General features: G+C 41.2%; 1 long non-coding RNA gene across 1 annotated transcript; it reads left to right on the top strand.

Annotated features, from left to right (window-relative positions):
* Window positions 1-16,089: 16,089 nt before the first annotated feature.
* Window positions 16,090-20,345, top strand: LOC142865839 (uncharacterized). The gene is made up of 2 exons (XR_012915935.1): window positions 16,090-16,254; window positions 19,396-20,345. It is a non-coding gene; the product is annotated as an uncharacterized LOC142865839 (long non-coding RNA).
* The last annotated feature ends 1,874 nt before the right edge of the window (window positions 20,346-22,219 follow it).

Raw genomic sequence — 22,219 nt, forward strand, 5'->3', positions numbered from 1 at the left:
TAGAAGACTTTAACAAGAGAAATTAATTTTCTCACAGTTCTGGAGGCTAGAAGTCCAAAATCAAGGTGTTAGCAGGTTTGGTTTCTCCTGAAACCTCTCTCCTTGGCTTGTAGATGGATGCCTACTTGCTGTGTCCTCACATAGTCTTTCCTCTGTGTGTATGCATCCCTGGTATCTTTTTTGTGTGTTCAAATCTCCCCTTGTTATAAGGACACCAGTCAGATTGAATTAGGGCTCACCCTAACAGCCTCATTTTAAATTTAATAACCTCTTTAAAGGCCCTGTCTCCAAATACAGTTATATTCTGAGGTACTGGGGCTTCAACAAATGATTTTTGGGGAGCTCACGATTCAGTTCGTAACACTTCCCTTTGTTCCCTAGAGATTGGGCTAAAAGTAGTCCACCTTTTAGGTTTAAATAAATAGAGAGCAGCTGAATAAATAAGGGACACATAAATAAGATATTTTTGAGATGAAGAATATGGGGTCAGAATATCCACTGTTATCTAGTACTTGCACCTCTTCCCCTCAGGTTCCAGTCAGTTCCTTTACCCTAGGTGAGTCTAGAGTTTCAGGGTTTCTCATTAACCATCCATTGTCTGCTTCCTAGCAGTATCTTGGGTTTTCTGCTAAACTCTCACTTTTCTTCTTTTGGCCAAAATGTAATCCCTTGAGAAAAGTTTAGGTTCTTGATTTTCTAGAAATGAATATCCAAAATATGAATTATATGTATATCTACAGATATTTGATCCAGAAATGGTCAATGTTGTCTTTAGGCAGTGACAGTCACAAACATGATGCACATAGATTTTAGATTTCCCAGCATAGTCCAGGTCCAAATATTTGGTCCTGTTGCTCTTGCAACTACATGCACATTCATCAGACTGGTTGTTCTATTGTGGGTTCAGAACATATACTTTGGGGATGTGCTAAATGGGTTTTAGTATTCCCTTTAGTAACTTTCCAGTGTTTGGGGGACAAATTCAAACTCACCATAGCATTCAAAGTACTCAGTAATGCAGACTTGCACATCTATCCGGCTTCATCTCTTGCCATTCCTCATCATAAATCTTGCAGTCAAACCATACAGAATTTTAGTCACTCGAACTTTCTTGTTTGTTCTATATATTCACATGTTTGCACATGCTACTTTAGGACACTTTTCTAGAATGCCTATGATGCCCTTCTTCTCACTTTTACTTGTAACCTGCCTGCTATTCTCTCATTTATCCTTCACATTATAGTTCAAATTTTTTCTGTGAAACTGTTCCTGTCCTCCATAGAAAGTCAACCACTCCTTCTGCTTTGGCACTGTAGCTTATACATACTGTATTATATATTGTATTTGAACATATTATAGTGATGAGCACATTGCGCTAACTGGAATGCTCTATTTATTTGGCTATATTCCCCACTAGACAGGAACCTGGCTCAGAGTAAGTATTCATGTTTGTTAAATGAATGAAAGAAAGAATGGGAAAAGGGCATTGCCAAGGATGAGTGCCTGCCCCTTCATATCTTCCAACATGATCCACACAATTTCTGTGATTAAGATGATGAAATAGGAGTGAGGTAGGGCCAATATATCTGGCTAGTACAGCTCAGCCTAGGCTTCTAGCTAGTTTAACAGTTATGGGACCTAATCTGATCAAAGCCAAATTTCCAGTGCTGGGCCTCAAGAAGACTAGTCCCAGTTTTCAGATAACCTAAAGCTCCAAAGGTATAAGTAGTTGAGGGAAGGGAAGGAGGCCTGACAGACATGTTCCTGGACAGACTAGATATCTTGTTGAGGGGCCCAGAGAACCTGGTTCCTCCCAATCTCATCACCATCCCAGGGTCCCTGATGAGACCCTGGGAGACCAGAACATTGCCACATTGATGGGGAAATGCCAGCCTGGAAATTGCCACACACAGATCTTGGGGAGGCTGTATGGGGTTATGGGGGAGGGCAGGATGGTACAGAGAGACTGATGCAAAACCAACTGTCATTCTTGAGCAACTGAGGAGGTATGGGCTAGAAGTCCAGACTGTTGCTGCTGGGACTTCCCTTCCACAATGACTCTGCAGTCCAGAGGCTGGGGAGGCGGTTGTAGAGGCCACCTCAGGCCATGCCTGGGGTAGGGGTGGTGGCAGATAAGCCACCCACCCATGAGTTCTCTCCGCATTCTACTCCCCTCCTTCACATCTATTCTTATATCAGATCTGACAATAGTCCCATAATATAGGCAGGGGAAAGATTATGACCTGTTTTATACTTGAGGATGCCAATTCCAGAGAAGTGGGACATGAGGCAGTCTCTTTCCATACTCAACTGTTCAACTGCCCTTACCTCATGGCCGTTCCATGCCCAGAGACTCAGTCTTTTTCTGACTTGAGTCTCATGTACATTCAACTTAATGACTTCTTAGCCTTTCCATGCCTTCAACTTCTCCATTTCAATGCAATCATAACATTGACCCCAGTGATGTCAACTCCTCCCAGCATAACTTATGTTGTGTCAGGGGCACCATTCATTTACTCACTAAATATTATTAAATACCTCCTACTAAACACCAGGTACTATGCAAAGCACTATTCAATACAGCAGTAAACAAAATGCAGTCCCTGTTTTTGACAGAAAGCTCCCAATCACAAAAGTGTAATGTCTCGAACCAGTGAGGTGACCAGCAATAAACATGTAAATTGACCCAAAATATAGTATTCCAAACAGTAGGGAGTGCTATGAGTGAAATGAGTAGGGCTCCTAGTGTGTGAGGGCAAAGGAGTAAGGAGAGCTATTTTAGCTTGTATTTGCAAGGAGGCCATTCCATGAATAGGATATTTTAAGCTAAGACCTGAAGGATGAAAAGGAGATAGCCATTGCAATTTCAAAGGCCCTGATACAGGAAAGAGCCAATAGTGTTCTTTCAGATCCCTTTGACAGTATGACTGTGTCTTTAAATGCCAGCAAACTTTTCTTAGCAGTAGATATTTCCAGGAAGAACAGACACTGCAGCGGAGTGTTTTGACTGGATAAGGCTTATCCTAGTGGGGACAGAGGCCCTGGATGGGGGTTAGATATAAAGTCCCTAATCTATGTAGTTTTCTGGGAGGGGGGCTGGTATTTCAAATGCATTTTCATTTGCTTCCAATAGCCCTTTTTGCTGCTGCTGTTTGTTCTCCTCCTCCTCCTCCTCTTCTTCCCCTTTTTTTCTTCTGGCCTCTGCAACTCAGAGTGCTCATGGTGGCTAGACCCTATTGTAACCTGAGACCCAGCCTCAGGCTTATCCTAGCACTGGTCCTAATATCTATTCCAGACTAGTGGAGACTATAGGAGAAGGTCAAGAAGAGGAAGAGAGAAAAATAAAGAAGAAAGAAGGAAGAGAAGATGGGAAAGGGACAAGTAGAGGAAGAGGAAAAGGAGAGGAAAGGAAAGCAGGTTAAAGGAGGAGAAGATAACTTCCTCTGTTTACCTGGTAGGCTCACCAATCCTGCTTCACCATGGAAGGAATTTCTCTAAGGTCTAAAGCTTTTCCTATCAAATAGTATTTGACCTTGATAAGAACACAGCACATTGGTTACAAAGCCCCTCAAATTGATTCCCTCAACAGAAATCACTGGACTCTGAATCTTCCAGAGTCCCCCAAGCCCACTGCTGTTTCTACCAGGGAGAAGGCAGAGCTCTTTTTGTATAGGAGTAGGGGCAAAGTGAGATCCTCCTCCTCTCTCCACAACCCAAATAAAATTTTTCCCCTGAGATTTCAACCAGTAAAATCACCATATGATAGACTAGCCACCTGGAGAAGTCATTAAGGGGTCAGGAGCTAATCGCTAATCAAAGTGCAAAAGAACAGAGACTTTCAGAAATTGGAAATCTAATTAATGTAGAATCTCAAGAGGTCTGATTGAATGTTAAAGAAGTTGTAGAAGCCTCATCAATGGCATTAACTCAGTTGCAGAAGGGTGAGTAGGGATTCTGCATGGAGACTAGGAAAAAAACAAACAAACAAACAAAAAAACAGTGCCAAGAGCTGAAAGTGATCATTGTATTCATGATAGTGTCAAAGGGACAGAGAAAAGACAGAAGTGACCCTGACCCTTCCTTTCACCTCATTTTAGTTGAGGGGGATTGGAGTAGGGAAGAATTTGTTAATCTCATCTAACCCCCTTTGTCCTGTCCATGTTCTCATCTAGCAACTTTCTGATTAATTTGGCTTTTAGAATAGATTTTTACAAGCAAGAGAGAAATTGATGTTCAGCCAAAAAGAGCATTCCTAGCTGTTTTGGGGGTTATATTTGCTCTGGAATTAAAACAAAACAAAACAAACAGAAAAAGAACGTCTCTGTGTTACATCTGCTTCTTGTGAGTTTTACTTACATGAGTCAGTTCATGGAGTATGGTCAGGTCAACTCCAGGTGTTTTCTCAAAACTGGACTTTGGGGTTGTGTAAAACTGAACCCTGTAGTCCATGGTGAGAGATCTCTGCTTGGAAAGTACACCCCATCTTTGGAAGGCATTTCTCTCTCTCTCTCTCTCTCTCTCTCTCTCTCTCTCTCTCTCTCTCTCTCTCTCTCTCTCTCTCTCTCTCCTATGTCAAGAAGCCAAGTCCTTTATTTTGCAGATGAGGCCACTGAAGCCCAGAGAGGGGAAGAAACTTGCCCAAGTTCTCACAGTGTAATCTCTTTATTGGTCTCTACTTCAGGATCAGGTTCTATGACCTCTCTGAAAAGCAGTCCTTAACTCAATTAAATTTAACTTTTTTACTAATTCTACAAGGAACTGAGGTAGGTCTACTTGCAGCTTTTCCTTTTGACATTATACAACATATTCTCTTCTTCCAGCCTACTCACCTTTGCCCCCTCTCTCTGGTTTCTATTTCCTCTCCTTCCTTACTTAAGATTACAGGAATGTAACCCTGATTGAAACTGTGCTTGTCTCTTTTCAAATTTTGTCCCATTATGTCCATAGGAAGAAAGTAGAAGTTTAGAAGACATTGCTTCTAACCTAATTGCTATGCTGGTCTATCTTCACCTCTAGCCAGATACTGATTCTCAATCTTTAAGTAAAAGTTATTGTGTTCTAGGTATGAAGCCTAAAAAAAGACACCCCTACCATCTGAAGACACTGATTACAGTGGAATTGGAATTGTGAACTAAACATATATGGAAAGGATCCATGAGCTAAGATGGGGTCAAGCCATAGAATACAACTCTCTCTTTAAATAGGCATTTTTGTTAGATTTTTTTTTTTCGAGACAGGGTCTTGCTTTGTCACCCAAGCTAGAGTGCAATGGCAGATCATAGCTCACTGCAGCCTTGAATTTTTGGCTCAAGTGACCCTCCTGCCTCAGCATCCCAGGTAGCTAAGACTATAAGGCATGTGCTATCATGCATGGCTAATTTTTTAAAAAATATTTTGCTAAGATGGGCTCTCATTATGTTGCTCAGGCTGGTCTTGAGCTCCTGGCCTGAAGTGATTTTCCTGCCTTGGCCTGCCGAAGTGCTGGGATTACAGGCATGAGACACTGTGCCCAGCCTATTTTAGTAAGATTTAACCAGCATTTACAGAAAGTCTGCTTCATGCTGGAACTTGCCTTAGGTTGTTGGAATCCAAAAGTGAGTAAGTTAAGGCTGGTGCCTGGTGGAATGCACCTTCTAGCCATGTAAACAGATAACCTAAATGCAATGTGATCAGGCTGTAATTTAGGTACATACAAAGTACAGAAGACTTTGTCTAGGGGAACCAGGAAAGATTTCTCAGAGACAATTATTGAGCTGGGCCTGAAGAACAAGATATGAAGAAGCCAGGTGCACAGAAAGGCATGTGTAAAGGCCAGAGGTGTTCTACAGTATAACGCATGTTGCACTTGGAATACAGGATGGGTGGAGAAGGATCAATACATAAATATATTGTGGACAGAATGAGGAAAAGGCAGAACATAAAATATCAGACAACAAGGTAGTGTTACTATTAGAGTATTAGTGAAAATATATAATGGTGGTAAAAGATGACTGATCTTTCTAAATTGGATTCCCTCCATGGAGATAAGGATCACAGGATAATGAGCAGGTTTGTTTGAGGTATATGGCCCAGGGCATGAGGGCTTAGACATTCAGGGAGATATGTTCAATGTTAAATCGAATCTACTGATCTAGGGGTAGGGGAGATAGAAAGAGAGTAAGAAAGCACACAGAGACACAAGAAAAAGGACAGAAGTACAGAGCACTGGGAAACACTAACAGAGAATAAGGATCAGGAAAAATGAGAGGAGTCATTATGAGAACCAAGGAGAATGGTTAGGAAGATAGATGAATCACATGACTGTAGGTAAACAAATTCAACAATTTTCACTAAGCACTATTTTGGATCAGGTGCTTCTCTAGGGACACAAATGAAGAAGATAGTCCCTGAAATTAACTGTGGCCCTCTGGCATGAAGTTGATCCTTCCATCTCATCTGAACCATGCTTATGTGGCTTCTGATGATGGAATTCAGTTTTAAGAGGGAGGATGTCCTCTAAACCAGTTGATGACAGGTTTTTGTTTTGTTTTGTTTTGTTTTGTTTGTTTCGTTTTTTTTGAGACAGAGTCTCACTCTGTCACCTGGGCTAGAGTGCCGTGGCATCAGGCTGGCTCACAGCAACTTCAAACTCCTGGGCTCAAGTGATCCTCCTGCCTCAGCCTCCCGAGTAGCTGGGACTACAGGCATGAGCCACCATGACTGGCTAATTTTTTCTCTATATATTAGTTGGCCAATTAATTTATTTCTATTTTTAGTAGAGACGGGGTCTTGCTCTTGCTCAGGCTGGTTTCGAACTCCTGACCTTGAGTGATCTGCCTGCCTTGGCCTCCCAGAGTGCTAGGATTACAGGCGTGAGCCACTGTGCCTGGCCTGATAACAGGTTTTAAGCAAGAAAGAATGGCCACCAAAGTCATCTGCTGTAGTGACATTGAGGGAGATGAGGCTTTGGCTTAGTAAGAGTTCATGGTAATTTAGTGACAGAAGATAGCAGGGTCAGTGCAGAAATGAGGATAAATAACAAATAAAAAGGTAGGTTATGATAGGTTAGGAGGTTAAATAGTGAAGCCATCTATGAAAACTACTTTTTTGAGAAGAGTGTATTGACTGATCTGGAGAATGATGTAGTGGATGATAAAAAGAGATTTTTTTAAAAGTTGGTTGTAACTTGGGTATGTTGACAGGCTTAGAGATCAACAGATGAGGCACCAAATAGGATGATGTCTGAGAAGAAGCCATTGGCTTGATGACTTTTGTGAGACCATAGCTGGTAAGCTGATAGAAGCAGGTGAAGCAGAAGCAGAAGATCCAGTTCTAAAACCCCTTTTTTTGGGTTAGGGGTCAATGTGAGAAGTTCAGTAAGAAGCACTAGAAGTTGGAGACTGCAGCTTTCAACTCAGGGAAGAGTGTTTGGAGGAGAAGTAGGATAAAGGGAGAGGAAGTTGACTCAAACCACAACAGTCATGGTTCAGATGAGATGGGAGGATCAACTTCCTGTCAGAGGAGCACAGCTCATGGCAAGAGAAGTGAGAGAATTTTCTTATCTGTGATCCCTCAAAACTTAGAAATAATTTTTATTCCTGCCTTGGAATAAAAAATGGTATAATCCAGCCTGAAGGCAGTGGAAGGGACTAAAATGTGGTATGTAAGATGGTAGTAAAGTTGGTTTGAACTCCAGATCAGCTGATTGCTAAATGACTTGAAGTAAGTCATTTGACCATTCTGAAGTTTAGTTTCTCATCTATGAAAGGTGGGACAATAATTCTCACCTCATAGAATGGTTATGAAGATTATATAAAAGGATGTGCATAAAGCATCTAGCCATTCTTCGACGGTTGTCTCCCTTCCCCCACTTCCTTTGGTTCCCTAATCCTGTCAACACAGTGTGCTGGAGTCTCCAGCTCCATCCCCTGACCAAATCCCTGCCACTTTTCTTTCCCCTCCTTATTGTTAATAGTTAATGAGAAGATGGGACGTGGAGGTCAGGAATCCATACCATAGTGTCCAAGGGCTCACCATCTCCCAGGTAGAGTCAAGCTGTCTATAAAGACCTGCAGAGACTGCACCTCTTCCTCCTCTGCCTCCATTGCCAAGCCTTTCAGATGAGCCAGGCAGCTTTCAAGATATCTGATATCATCAGTGGCTCAGAAAAGCAGGCCTAATATATGGCTAGAGGCACTCCCAGGCTCTGAAACATATCTTTCCTTGTCAGAGATAGATGGTATATATTTTATACTAATAAAAGCAAATACCCCCACAAGTCTCATGGGGACTCAGGTCCAGTCTCAAAGAAAGCTTCAGCAAGGGCCATCCATGGAGGCCCCAGAGAGGTCCAGAGAAATCCCTGGCCACATGAGAAAAATCATCCCTCGCATTTGTATCATCACTTCACAGTTTAGAAATCTTTTTTCACATATATTAGGTGAGAATTTATATGCATATATATAATATAAATATAATGTTTAAAATGTTATAAATTATATGTAACAAATACTATTTATAGTAATAAAATAAACTGTAAATAATAATATAAATAAATATAACATAATTAATATTAATATTTTATATGCACACACATATATAAGGCCCAGAGAACTTTACTTACACTAGATCATCCTTCAGGTCTCTATATTAAACATTTTTTGAAGAAAGAGTTTCCTAAACTCTCATACCAGATTAGATTAGGTTTACTATTATTTGCTCTCATAACAGCCTATATTTATCCTATGTAACACTTACATTTTTATCATGGAATTCTTTAGTGAGTGCCTGTCTCCCTTATTTGAATGTGAGTTCTAAGAAGGCAGGGCCCTGGTCGGTCTTGTTATTTTTGGTATCCCTGTTACCCAGACCGTTTGACAAATCCATAAATAGGAGAAAAGGACTCTTAAAGACTATCAGTCCACCCCATTTATGAACAGGGAGACAGATCATAGAAGGAAATATCCCAAGGTCATACTATAAGTCATGGCGCAGCTGAGTCCAGAACTCAGGTCTCCTGACGCTCTGTCTAGGATTGCTCGCAATGAAGCTTCCATTTCCCGGGTCATCAGGAAGGGAATGTCAAGGTTTTCAGTATTTGGATGTCATCTCATTTTTTGGCCTGCACTGTGGGAAGAATTCTTTCTCATCAATAAATTTTTATTGAGCATCTACTATAAACAAGGTAGCTCTAGGTACTAGGGATGTAGTTGTGAATAAGATAAAAATCACTGCTCTCATCGTTGCTTACATTCTAGTAAGGGACATAAACAGTAAACAAAAATATAAAACACTAGAAGCAAAGAAGAATCCTTATTTCTTAAAGGCTGGAGGGAATAACTAGGCTGCAGGGTTTTAGGGAGCCAAAGGACATGGTGGATCCTTGGGTGTTCCCTCTCATGCCATCTTAGAGATAGAGCTAATAGAATTCTAAATCCCAGCTCTGCCACTTACTAAATATGTAAATTTTGAGAAAAGTTGCTTAATTTCTTTGAGCTTCAGTGCTCTCATTTGTGAAATGGGAATAATTCTTATTTTACAACGTTTTTGAGAGAAGTAAGTTATATTATAGATGTAAGAGTAGGTGGTACATAATAAGTACTCAACAAAAGTGTTTTCCTTCCATTTCCCACTCTTATTTTGCCTAGAACTGAGAATATAGGGCAGTGTTTCTTTTTGTGCCAATATGTAGCTTTTCTACTTCTTACCTTGCATTATCTGGCCTTGACAGGAGCTCTCAGGTATCCCACTTCTTTGAAATCCCATGAAGTACCAATTTATTAGGAATTGACTGCCTTGTACAGTGCCAAACCCATTTCTAGCAAATGTTTAGCTGTGGTGTTAGCTCAAAAGTGGGGTCAAAATTTTCTTTTTTGGGGGATGGTCATGATGGAGACTCAGACTTTGGGGGGAGGGGAGGAAATGGGCATTTATTGAAACCTTAAAATCTGTACCCCCATAATATGCCGAAATAAAAATTTCTTTTTATTTTCCCAAAACTGCCATCCTTGCCCTTCTTTTACTCAGAGGAAACATTAGGAAGATGAAAGTGGTTTGTGTGTGCCAAGTCAACGATAATAGGGACACTCAACCCAGTCTGAATTAGAACAAATATATATGTATATGTGTATAAGTTTAGTTTTTTATTTTAAAGGGTACAAAGTGATGTTATGATTTATGAGTATAATGTGGAATAATTAAATCAAGCTAATGAACATAGCCATTACCTCAAATACTTATCATTTTCCAAATAATTTGACATTTATTCTCTTGGCAATTTTGAAACATGCAATACACTATTATTAACTATATTCACCTTGTTGTGCAGTGGATCTAAAAAATAAAAACACTTATTTCTCCTGAGACTTTGTACCCTTTGACTATCATGTCCCCATTTCTCCCTACCCTTAAGCCTCTGTAACTACCATTCTACTCTCTGCTTCTATGAATTTGGTTGTTTTAGATTCCACATATAAGTGAGGTCATGTGGTATTTGTCTTTCTGTGCCTAACATAACGTCCAATTCCATCTATGTTGTTGCAAATGACAGAATTTCCTTCTTTCCTTCCTTCCTTCCAAGATGGGGTCTCACTATGTTGTCCAGGCTGCTGACTATGGTGCCTATTCACAGGTGTGAATATAGTGCACTACAGCATCAAACTCCTGGGCTCAAGTGATCTTCCCACCTCAGCTTCCCCAGTAGCTAGGACATGCTACCATAGTCATATGGTAGCTACATAGCTACCATACCTGGCTCCTTCGTTTTAAAGGATGAATAGTGGTAATAAATATTTTAAAGAAATGAAGTTTTGTTCCTTCCAAATACTATATTTGCAATAGGCTATTGCAAGTTAGTTTCTCATTCCTTTCTTCCTTGTCCATTCAAAACTGTTATTCTCACTAAAAAAAAAAAAAAAAAAAAAAAAAAAAAAAAAAAAAAAAAAAACCTTAGGTGGACCATTGTAGGAATAAATAAGAATGGTTGCTTTGGGTCACTTCCGCTATTTCTGACATAGATGGAAGCTTCTGAAGGACTGGGAGTAAGTTGTGGGGAGTGAGGTGTACAACCAGTTTGCTTTTCTGTCTTTAAACAACTCTCTGGAAATACCATCTCATTTATTTAATTTATTTTGTCTTTCTAAGAAGCTAAGCAAAGGTCAGCTTCACCTCAGCCCCTGTCTAATGATCAAAAATTAGAAATTAATGATGTTTTCCTGCATAAAACTGCCCTTATAGACTGAGAAGATAACTGACTTGAATTTGACATTTCCTGGCTGGAGACATGTATATTTATTTGTAGAGCAATGTAAAATTTCTACCATTCATAAATTGTTGCATGATATTTAAATTCTGTCTCTGCCATTTCCTAGCTATTTGACTTTAGGCAAATGGCACAACCTCCCTGAACCTCAGCTCCTCATCTGTCAAATGGGATAATTATAGTTTCTCTCTCATAAGGTTGTTGTGAGGATTAGATAAATATATATAAAGGGCTTGAAACAGTGCCTGGCACTTAGTAATCTTACAATACTTGTTCATTATTGTTATTATAGTGCAAAATGGATGTCTTGGTAGGTCTAAGTTCTTTGCTTGGTTTCTCCCAGAACACATTTGTTGCATTGGATAAGCCTTTGGGTTGCTCTTATTCTTGTACATCTATGGATGTTCAAAAATGCTCTTAGGCTTGTATTTGCCCTATTGTATGGGTAACACAAGCTCATTCTTCTATTCACACAAGCTCACCATGTTCTTTCCTACCTCTACACTTTTACTCATGTTCTTTATTCTGCCTGGAATGCCTTTCTCTGACTATCCATCCTGTTATCCTTCAGGCTCTTTTAAGAGGCTTCCTATTCTGTGAAGTCTCTAATCCAACTAGTTGGAATTTGCTTCTTTCTTATTTGTTTCCATGGCCTAGATTCCAAAAGTCCTAGGCTTGGATATAGAAGGGGATTACATTACCTATACCTTTTCTGGCTTCTCATTTCTCATTGGATAAGTTCCAAATCTTCAGCATAGCATAGGAGGCCATGCTCCCTCAGTTTAGCCCCTTGCTTAAAATTCTTACCTTGCTTTGTGCAATTTTTTTCTTTGCTTACTCTATTCTAAGCCACACCAACCTCCTTATCTTCTTGGAATATGCCACATTATTTCCCATCTCAGAGGCTCTACATATGCTCTTTCTTCTGTCTGAAATTGCTTTTCACCCATTAATCACTTGGCTCACTCCCTTTCAATTTTCAGTGTCACATCAAAAGTTGCATCCTTTGAGAAGTTTCCTTGACTTATCCAATGTGTTCAGTGAATGAATCTAGTCTACATTGATTGTAGAGATGGAAATATGAGGCCCAGAGAGGGAGAGGGATTTGCTCAAGGTCACACAGAAAATTAGTGTCAGAGAAAAGACTGTATATAGGTCTCCTGACTGCTGGTTCAGTGGCTCCTGGAATAGGCTGTGAATTCCTGAGGGCAGGGACTATATGTTATTCTTGTTCTGTCCAATATGATAGCTACTAGTCACATATGACAATTGGACGCTGGAAAAGCGGCTAGTCCAAATTGAGATGCAGTATAAAATACATATGGCACATCAAAGAATGTAAAAACATATTATTAATAAGTGGTTACATTGTTTACAGATTAGGGTAACATTTCAGATGCATTGGGCTAAATAAAGTATGTTACTAAAATCAGTTTTACCTATTTATTTAAAAATTATTTAATGTGGCTATTAGAATAATTAATTGTAGCTCATGTTACATTTCTATTAGATTATTGTATATTTCTGTTCTGTTGTATATTTTTCCCCTTGATGCCAAACATAAAACTTTATAGCCAGTAGGTTCTTAACATACCCTTGTTGAACAAAGCTGAGCTCTAGATGATGGGTTAATTGCTGTCACTGACCATGTCAATATCACTGGCTTTGTAGGAAGCCTCACAGTGAAACCTCTGTCCCCAGGCCAAGGTATATAAGACGTTCTTCAGTCCTGGCCTGGAGCTGCCCTACACATTGCATCAGCCTCTGCGCTTCTTTCAGAGGAAGCCCCAGTGCAATCCTATGCACAGAAATCAGCAGGGCTGAGGTGGTGTGTGTGGACACCAACCTCTTGCACAGGAAGTGGCCTTAGCTTTGCAATTGTCCCTAGGGCCTCTTCTTGAAAGTTTTCTGAAAGGAGGTGGGGGGTGAGTGAACAGGGAGATAAACTTGAAGTGAAGGGGAGCCTTCTCATCTCCCTCATGGAGGTAAGGTAAACTAAGGAATGTGGGGACCTTGGGACATAAGGTCTCCTTCCTTTGCTTACACACCGGGCTCATTCAGTTATTTAATTCATAGTTCCGGGATAACTATTTTATCCCTGGCCCTAAGAAGACAGTAAAGATCAGGCAGAGTCCCTACTTTCGTCAGTGCTTGATCTCCTGGGAGAGATAGACACATAAATTCAGTGTGGAAAGTTTTTTTGAGACTAGAGAAAGGTAAGGTAGGGAGCAACTAATTTTGCTGGTAGTGGTTAGAGAAAGCTTTCCAAAGACAGTGAGCATCATTTTTCTCTCTCTATCCTTTAAGATCTAGCTGAAATCCTACTCTTCTAGGAAGCTTTCTAATTGGTACCACTTCCTCATTCCCTGCCCTGGAAGCAACATGTCTTCTTTTTTTACCTACTTCTTGATGGCACTTCATACCTTTTTCAAATCTCTTGTCACGTTCTGTAGAGTGACATAGTTCCTTGGGTGCATGCCTGTCCCCTCCTCCCCTCTAGCCTGAGAATCCCTCAGTGTGATGTGACTGAGGCTCAGACAGGCTATGTATGATTGTTCAAGGTCATATAGTTAATGAGCTGCAGAGCTGGGGTTATAACCCAGGGACTATAACCTAGGGTCTAAGATGCTGGGATTCTTACTCAGTGTTCTTTCCACTCCAAGTGCTGAGTCTATAAATGAATGTGTCACAGTGCAGGATCCCAGCACTGCCTGCTTGCTCTACATCAACTCTTCCCTTTTGTCTCATCTCCCTCCACAAGCATAGTTATGGCACAGAGCATCCAAAATGTCTGAGCAGCAGCTTGGACAACAGACTTAAAAGAAGAGACCTCTTTGTGCTATTATTGCAAACTTGGCCTTTCAGCATCGTTTGTGTTTGTATGGTAAAGAACTCCAAGGAGCCCAATGCTCAACTTGTAGATCCTTCTGGCTCCTAATGCTCTCTTTCATGGACCTGCTGTGGGGCTCAAAATGGACTCCATTAATTAATGCTTTAGGTGAAGATATTGTCTTTAGAAGACCCTTGTTATAAAGCCTGCAGAGTACCTTAACTGATAGGGAAGAAAAAAGGAGTAGGTAGCTGAACTTACTCAATCTCTATGGTGTGAATAGGGAGGAGGGGGTCACTTCCTTGCAAAGTACCCACAGGATCACTTTGCTTTCCTCCTAAGCTTTAGTTAGAAACCAAAAAGAAACAGGAACTGAATCTTTCTAAAAGCCAGATCTGGGGAAACTGGTCTTGAGGCCTAAGCCAATAAATTATTCTGGTAGGAGGAAGTAGTGCTAGTGCTTTCTACAGAGTAGTGCTAGTACAAATGACTCCCTATGCTAGGCCTCAGGCCCTGCAACCACAGGGAAGCCCACAGTCTATACGGAGAGATAAGATGGAGGTAGTCATAAAGGAATCAGTGAGTATTTGAATTTGAGAGGTCACCAAGACCACCTAGTCAACATCTGTTGCTCAAATGGGGAACCAAGGATCAAGCAAGGAACAGAGCTGGGAGTAGGGCCCAGGGCTCCTGGATCCCAAGATGTGATCTTTTCTCTTGAACCTGAATTTAAAAGACTATATGTAGGTTAGATACATTATTCACCAGGGTTTGAGTCTGTCCAGGGCCCTACTCCTCCCAGTGTAGGGTGAAGACTGGGACTTGACATTGTAATCATTGAAGGCTATCCCAAGTGTACCCTAAAAGCATCACAAGAATTATCTTTCCCATCCTCCATTTCATCATAGAGGGCACTCCATGATGGGAATCTATTATATTTCTGGCTGTGAATGAGGACTTTCCAGGGATAAACATGAGGCACTAGAAAACCACTCACTTTCCTCTCACACCTTTTATGTCTCTCATTCAACTTGAAGGTCACAGTTGAACTTAGAGGTCTGGTACTATCTTGTTTTTTCTCATGGTCAAATACTTTTCCCGCCTTTCCTTGTAGGCAATGAGGGAAGGTAGAAAAAGCCTAACATTTGAAGTCAGACCTGAGTGCAAATTCTGCCTTCTCTATTATTTCCTAGGTTTTTTTGCTTAGGCAAGTCACTTTATTTCTATGTGCCTTTGTTTCCTCACCTATCAATAAGGATAATGATAATACTATACCAGAGGGTTGTTGAATAATGATATAATACATGTAAAGCACATAATAAATACTCTAATAAGTGTTATTTACCATCTTTCTTTCCTTCTGAAGCCCCCTGGATGAAGCCTCATGCAATAACCTATGGTTATAGTTGTACCCCAGGACTGGCTTCATAGGTATGTGACCTGTGTAGTTTCACAGGGTCCCATGCTCAGAAGGATCCCACAGTTTGTTTAATGTTCTGCAGTCACTACCTTGAAATTCTTAATTTTTTAATAAGGGACCCATCATTTTAATTTTGCAAATTATGTGCCTGGTTCTGTATGCCAGAAGAGAATTTGGAGGTAAAATGAGTATTCCAGGACCAGGAGGCATTCTGGCAGAGTGAGAGAACATATGATTTGGAGTCCATAAAAATGAGTTCAAATTCCGGCTTTGCCACTAACTTGCTTTGTGATATCGGATATTTCCTTTCATCCCTTAGAGGCTCTGTTTCTCAATTTCGACAGAGGATATTTTCATTAGTTAATGCCTAAGCTCTGACATTCCACTTTTCCCTCAGTTACTCTGGGAAAACCTCCCTGGCCCAGAGGTAGAGCATAGGAAAGCCAAGGGCTTTTTTCTCCCACTCTCTGTAGTGTCTGTTGGAGATCAGCTGGGAGTGGGTGGGGGTATGGCAGTGGGGACTATTGCTGCAGTAGCAGACCCTTTCACAACAGCACTGTTTGTCATGTTGCACCCAGATTTCCGTTGGCTAACCTCAGCCTTATCTTCCTCATTTCTGTTTCCTCTTGAGGACACCAAGAACCCTTCAAAACACACGACCTTCTTGCTCACAGCATAAAGCTCAGTTCCCTCTGGCCTCTGCAGGTTGTCTCAGCACCAGGAACCTGTGTCTCTTCCGAGACCAAGGCATCACTCCAATGACAGGTATAGTATCCATTTGCCCTCTCTTCTTGAATTCTCAAGCTGTGGCAGTGTCCATGGCAGTTAAGGGTGGCTTGAATTGGCCCATCCCATTCTCCTCAAACCTTCCTCAGAGATCTGCATCAAGAGTGGGACAGAAGGTTCTCATTGGCCTTCTATCATGGAGCTTCTAGTGGTGGGGAGAAGGGGGAAGAATATTTCCTACCCAATCAGGATATTTAGGAGACAGTCACATGGAAGTGAAGTTTTTGTTGGACCCAGCAGTCAGAAAATTTGAGTAGCAGGTCTGATCTTGTCATTTACCCAGTGTATATCTTTGGACAACTCGTTTCTCCAGTCTGGAACTCATTTTTTTTTTTTTTTACCTCTTTTCTAAAAAGAGGAAAAGAAGAATTACACTGATACTGTCTAGAGACTTATTTTTTATGTATCTTATTTTGATGGTTGTCAGCCCTCTATTAAGAATGGAGCTGAACATACCCAAGAGAGAGAGGGCGGTCATCCATGTAGCACTCTGTGAGAGGTATGACTCAAAGATGAAAGCCTCTTTCTTCTCTAGTCTCATCTTTGACTCCTAGAATTTCAAAATTGAAAGGACTCTCAGAGATCAGGTCCACATGAGAGAGACTGAGATCCAGAGAGAGGAATGAAGGTACTTGCCCAAGGTCACATAAAGAATCTGGATCTGGATTCCCAGGCCAATCCTCTTTTGCTCTATCCTAGGAGGACTGAGATACTAAGCAGTAGGACCTGCCCTGTTAACTGACTCAGCTGGGCCTCCTCATATTGGGAGCTGTCTAGATTTTTTTAAGGCATGGTCCTGAGGATTTCTTCTTTTCCTCTACTTCTCTTTCAGATACTTGGTTCACTATGGGTGTTCAGAGATTCCAAGATACTTACTTAAACGTCCTTCTCCAGGCTTATCCTCTCTAATTCCCTCCATCAAAACTGACCCATACTTTGCTTTAATAATAGTGGCTTTGTGGTGCTCTCCAATGGAGGATTTAGCATTTCAGATAGGTACAAATGATATTTCAGATAGTATTACTGACCAAAAGAAGAGCTTTGAGAATCTCTTAATACTACTCCACATAGGTAGCCATCTCTTCTATTAGTCTGGCCAAACTTTCTCAACTGAACCTGATTTTCTTATATACATTCCATTGGAGGGTACAGCAAGAGTGTTAATGAAATGAGACAAGTTTCAGCTCCTCCCATCGATACTGGGACAACATCATCTATAAGTATTCTCAACTTCCAGTGTACTAATAATCTTTAGCACCTTTCATACCCCTCTTCCAGGCTTTCTGGGGTGGATGGAGTCAGAAAAGGCAATCAGGAGGCTATGATCACCTCCAGGATATCCAGGTGTTCTTACTGGAGTTGATAGCCAATGGAAGTGATCATAGAAGAAAGGCACCAGTCTATTTCTCTTTTCTTGCTACCTTCAACTCAATTTCTGTTAATCAGCTTCCTTGGCTAGCCTCCACCCAGCTTCAGAGGCTGAGTCAAGGTCCACTTAGAGCTCCTATATGGGAGGCTCTGAGAAGCTCACCAAACACTTTTCAGCAACCTTGCCAGGTAAGTTTTCTTATCTCCATTTCTAGAGAAGATAACTGAAGCCCAAAGAAAGACTTGCTCAAGCCATGATTGACTAGTTGATGGCTAAGACAGCATTAGAACCCAATTAGAACCCAAGTTTATCTGATTCTTTCCACTATACCATATCTGGTGACCATGCCTGCTGCTTTTGCTGCTGGGGGGCTTAGGCTGGATTCGGTAGGTGGAAAGGGAAGTGAGGGAGTGGAAGAGTCTTAGCTTTGTGATTATTCCCAAATCTCAAGTTGTAGGGGCATGTCATCCCTTTACATTCAACTAAAAGAGTTGAGGGGAAAAAAAACTGTTTTCTTGCTGAAAGACAAGGCTGAATCCATCTGCCTTGCCTTGGTTGGGACAGGGCCTTCTAGTCTCATGGGACAGTTTTTCATTCCTGGTAACTTTAGGATGTTTGCCACTTTTCATGCCAGTATTTAATATAGAGCAGCTACTTTGTCATAGATCAACTGCCACAGCTGGGATGGGCAAGAATTTGACACCAGCAGCTAGCATTTTTAGCAATAGGGTCTGAATTTTCTCCCAGAAGTTTCAGGCCTTCCCCTGCTCTTGGCAACTTCCTTGTTGCCCTGGTGGCTATGGGTTCAAGGATCTCAATGCCATACTGCAAAGTCCACTGCCTGCTTTTTACCCTCCTTGTTGACATGTCTCCCTTTTTCCAGCAGGATATACAGAGAAGGGAGGTAAAAAGACCAATTAGGAAAGCTGGAGGGCACAATGGGTGGCATAGGGCATATCTCTGAACTATGAACAACTTATTGTATGACTGTTAGCAAGTCTCTTCCCCAATATGAACCTTCATTTTCTTATTTATAACCTAAGTGAGTAAGACTAATTGATCTCTAAGGACACTTTTGTAGCTGCCATTCTGGAGTTCTTAGGGAATAAGAGGATCATGTTAGGTAAGGCTGAGACCACAAGACATCACCGTCGCACCTATTCTGATTCTGTTAAATCAACTGCCGATAACTCTTGCATTCCTTCTTGTAGTATAGCCACCATTTTTTGAGTATTTGTTATGTATCAAATACTAAACTGAGGGCTTTACATGCAATATCTCATGTTATTCTCACAGTAATCTTATGAGGTAGGTACCATACTTATACACATTTTGTGGATGTGGAAAAACTCGGAGCTCAGAGAGATGAAATGATTCATTCAAGTTCATCAAGCTAGTTAATGGCAGAGCTAGGATTCAAGCCCATGTTTAACTTCATAGCCTATGTGCAGAACCACAACACTGTGAGAACAGAGCTTGGGAGAGTCAGGCAGGCAGGATGATGACAAATTGTCCCCTCTCTGCTGCATAGAGGAAACCACTAAAGCTTGGGATCCCTAGAAATGCCATAGCTACAGGGCCTAGGCCTGAGGAGCTTCCTGCTGATCTCTAGGTTCTCTTCTGGTTAGGAAACATTTGCTTATTTTGCTCACTTCCCTATTCTGGTGCTTTGGTTGGTCCCTTCAGCCTCTGCAGGTTCCCTGGGGCTCAGAGCATGATTTCATCATTCCTTTCTTTCTCTTTCCCTCCAGGGTCACATCTCCAGGAAGATGTCATCTCTCCACAGAAGTCCCTGGCCCAGCCTCCTGCAGTGCCACGCTCCGTGTATTTGACAAGCTGAGTTGGACACTCCGTGTGGTAGAGTGTCAGTTTGTCAAATACCCCAAGTGCGGCACATGCCTAGCAGCTTCCGGCCAGGGCAGATGGGATACAATAGACTGCCAGCTGGATACAAGAATGCTTGCCAAACACCAAGGTCTTGCAAGTTATCTTCCACGACTGTGAGGGAACTGAGGCATTAAATCTGAGGGTGCCAGGGCAAAAGTGAGAGCTACATGCTCGGCTGTCTACACACATCGTTTGAGTGCTGTGGGAGGCACAATAGTTTTGAAAAGGTGTAAGATATAAGAGGCCCAGTGATGGACATGCTCTTTGATTTATTATTCTTTTCTTCCTTCACATTCTCCTTCCAGAAGCTCCCAGCTAGGACATCAGAATTCTCACACAAGCATCATAGCTGGCTTATGTGAGAAAGCAGGGCTTAGAAACCCACTTTCCTGATACTCAGTCTCAGCTTCTAAACACAGCTTGGCCTTGCCTACCTCCTTCGTTTTCCTCATGCCTTTTCTTCTTTCAGTAACACCTTCTCCATTACTTTCTGCTTATCCAATTCTTCCCCACATTTCTTGGTCTAGCCAAAGTTCAGAGTCTCCAGGAACTTTTGAAACTCAACCTACACTTTTTCCTTCTCCATTCGCAAAGCACTGCTTGTCCAGGTCCTGTTATGTGTCCATTATCTCCTACTGCCCAGTAGCACCTCTTGAATTGTTAATAAACTTTTGCAGGAGATATTCTTGAATTCCCCAGTAGATTGTGAGCTTCTAGAAGACAAAATTATGTTTGATCACTGTTTCCTCCAACCCCCACAATGCAGTACTTTGGTTCCAGAAAATACCCAATAAATGTTTACTGATTGATTGACTTTATACTAGTGCATTAGCTTTGGGCCTTTGGACCAAATGCCATATCAGATTTTGTTTAAAAAATCAAACTGTAGATAGCACAATGCTATAGGGCATACAAGGTAGTAGCCAACATGGAAGGTTTTTTCTTCCTGAAAAATAGGGCCAAAGGTTGGAGGAGGGCAAAAAAGTACATGCAGAGGGAAAATAAGTTTTGGAATTACTTGGTCACACAAAATTATACCAGTGATTTATTGCAGAATTTTTCAGACCCTTTAATATTCTAGTGTTACATTGGGAACCCCAAATATCTGATCATGGAAAACTCTTTTAAGTGCTAGCTCCTGAGTAATTGTTTCATGGAACAAAACTTGGGAAAGTACCCCAGGGAATCTTCATACCTTTCCTCTATTCTGGAGATATTCCCTTATTTTCACTCCTTTGCTTCTCCCCCCCCCCAGCAGCTACTTGCCTAAGGCAGGTCTCCTGTTATCACCCCGTTTTTGTTTAGCTTATCCTGCAGCTTTGGGCTACCTCTATTTCTAGGAATCCCTTACTGGCTTATTTTATATAGAAAAAATTATTGGTTTGGGGGCAAGGGTGATCTCTAGAAGCTACCTGTTATAATAAATATATGATCCTAGTAGTTCACAGGCTTTTTGGTCTCTGTTCTACCACCGATTTTGTCATTGTTCCTCTCTGGGCTTCATTTTCTCATTTGTAATATGGGAGTGTTCAAATCAACAATCTCTAAACTCTTTAAGATAAAAGGCTCAGATATCCCTGGGGGTCCACAGCTCCTATGGAGGTCCCTGAACTTGTAGCTCATTTTACCAGTGGAAATGCAGCTATGATTTTCTCCCCACCCCCAGAAGTTCCTTTTTGTAAGCGTAGTAGAAAAAGATAACAAGTATCTTCAAAGGCTGTAGGGTATGGACACAGAACAGTTTCATGAGGGAAGCTGAGGTGGTGGCCCTGTTTCAAAGACTTGTAAGTGTGATGGGGAAGAAGTCATTCCTTTTACCATGGGAAGCTAGTATTGGGGGATGAGCAAAATGCTGAGGTTTTTCCCATGGACTTGACAGGTTTGATGGTGGTGAAGCAGAGAATAAATGTCAAATTATTTGGAAAATGATAAGTATTTGAGGTAATGGCTATGTTCATTAGCTTGATTTAATTATTCCACATTATATTCATAAATCATAACATCACTTTTTACCCTTTAAAATAAAAAAACTATATATATATATATATATATATATATATATATATATTTCTAATTCAGACTGTGTTGAGTGTCCCTGTTATCATTGACTTGGTACACACAATCCACTTTCATCTTCCTAATGTTTCCAGTTTCATCTGGATGACTATTCCCAGGTCAATGAGAAGCCAGAAACAGAGAGTTCTGTCTAAAGGGACTATGGATGCAGGCTTTCCTTCTTTCCAAATTATAGATGCACTCCTGCCAAACATTTCCACCTCTTTGAATCTTCAAATATTGGAGTATTTACATTCTTCATAGGTCATCTTCTTTAGTTTATTTCCCCTTCTTACAATGTGGGGTGGGGGTAAGAGCAAGGAAGACTTTCTCCTCCAGTAGAAATGGGCCTAGCAGTGTGTGTATGTGTGTGTGAGTGTGTGTGTGTGTGTGTGTGTGTGTCTGCACATTCATGCACCTTTAAAGCAGGTTCCCCTGTAAGGACCTGTTCTGGGTGAGGTCTACCCTGTTTCCTTTCTCCCATGTAATTTATGTCAAATCGACTTCCACACTGTTCATGGAAGCTGACATGTTGCTGCTTCTGGTTCCAGTGCAGCTCAGGGGCAGCTCAGGTTTCACCAGGAGCTGCTCCCCTTTTGGAATGATTACAGAAGTCAAAATAGCACAGAGAAG

The sequence above is a fragment of the Microcebus murinus genome, chromosome X (assembly GCF_040939455.1).
Source record: "Microcebus murinus isolate Inina chromosome X, M.murinus_Inina_mat1.0, whole genome shotgun sequence".
Taxonomy (NCBI): domain Eukaryota; kingdom Metazoa; phylum Chordata; class Mammalia; order Primates; family Cheirogaleidae; genus Microcebus; species Microcebus murinus.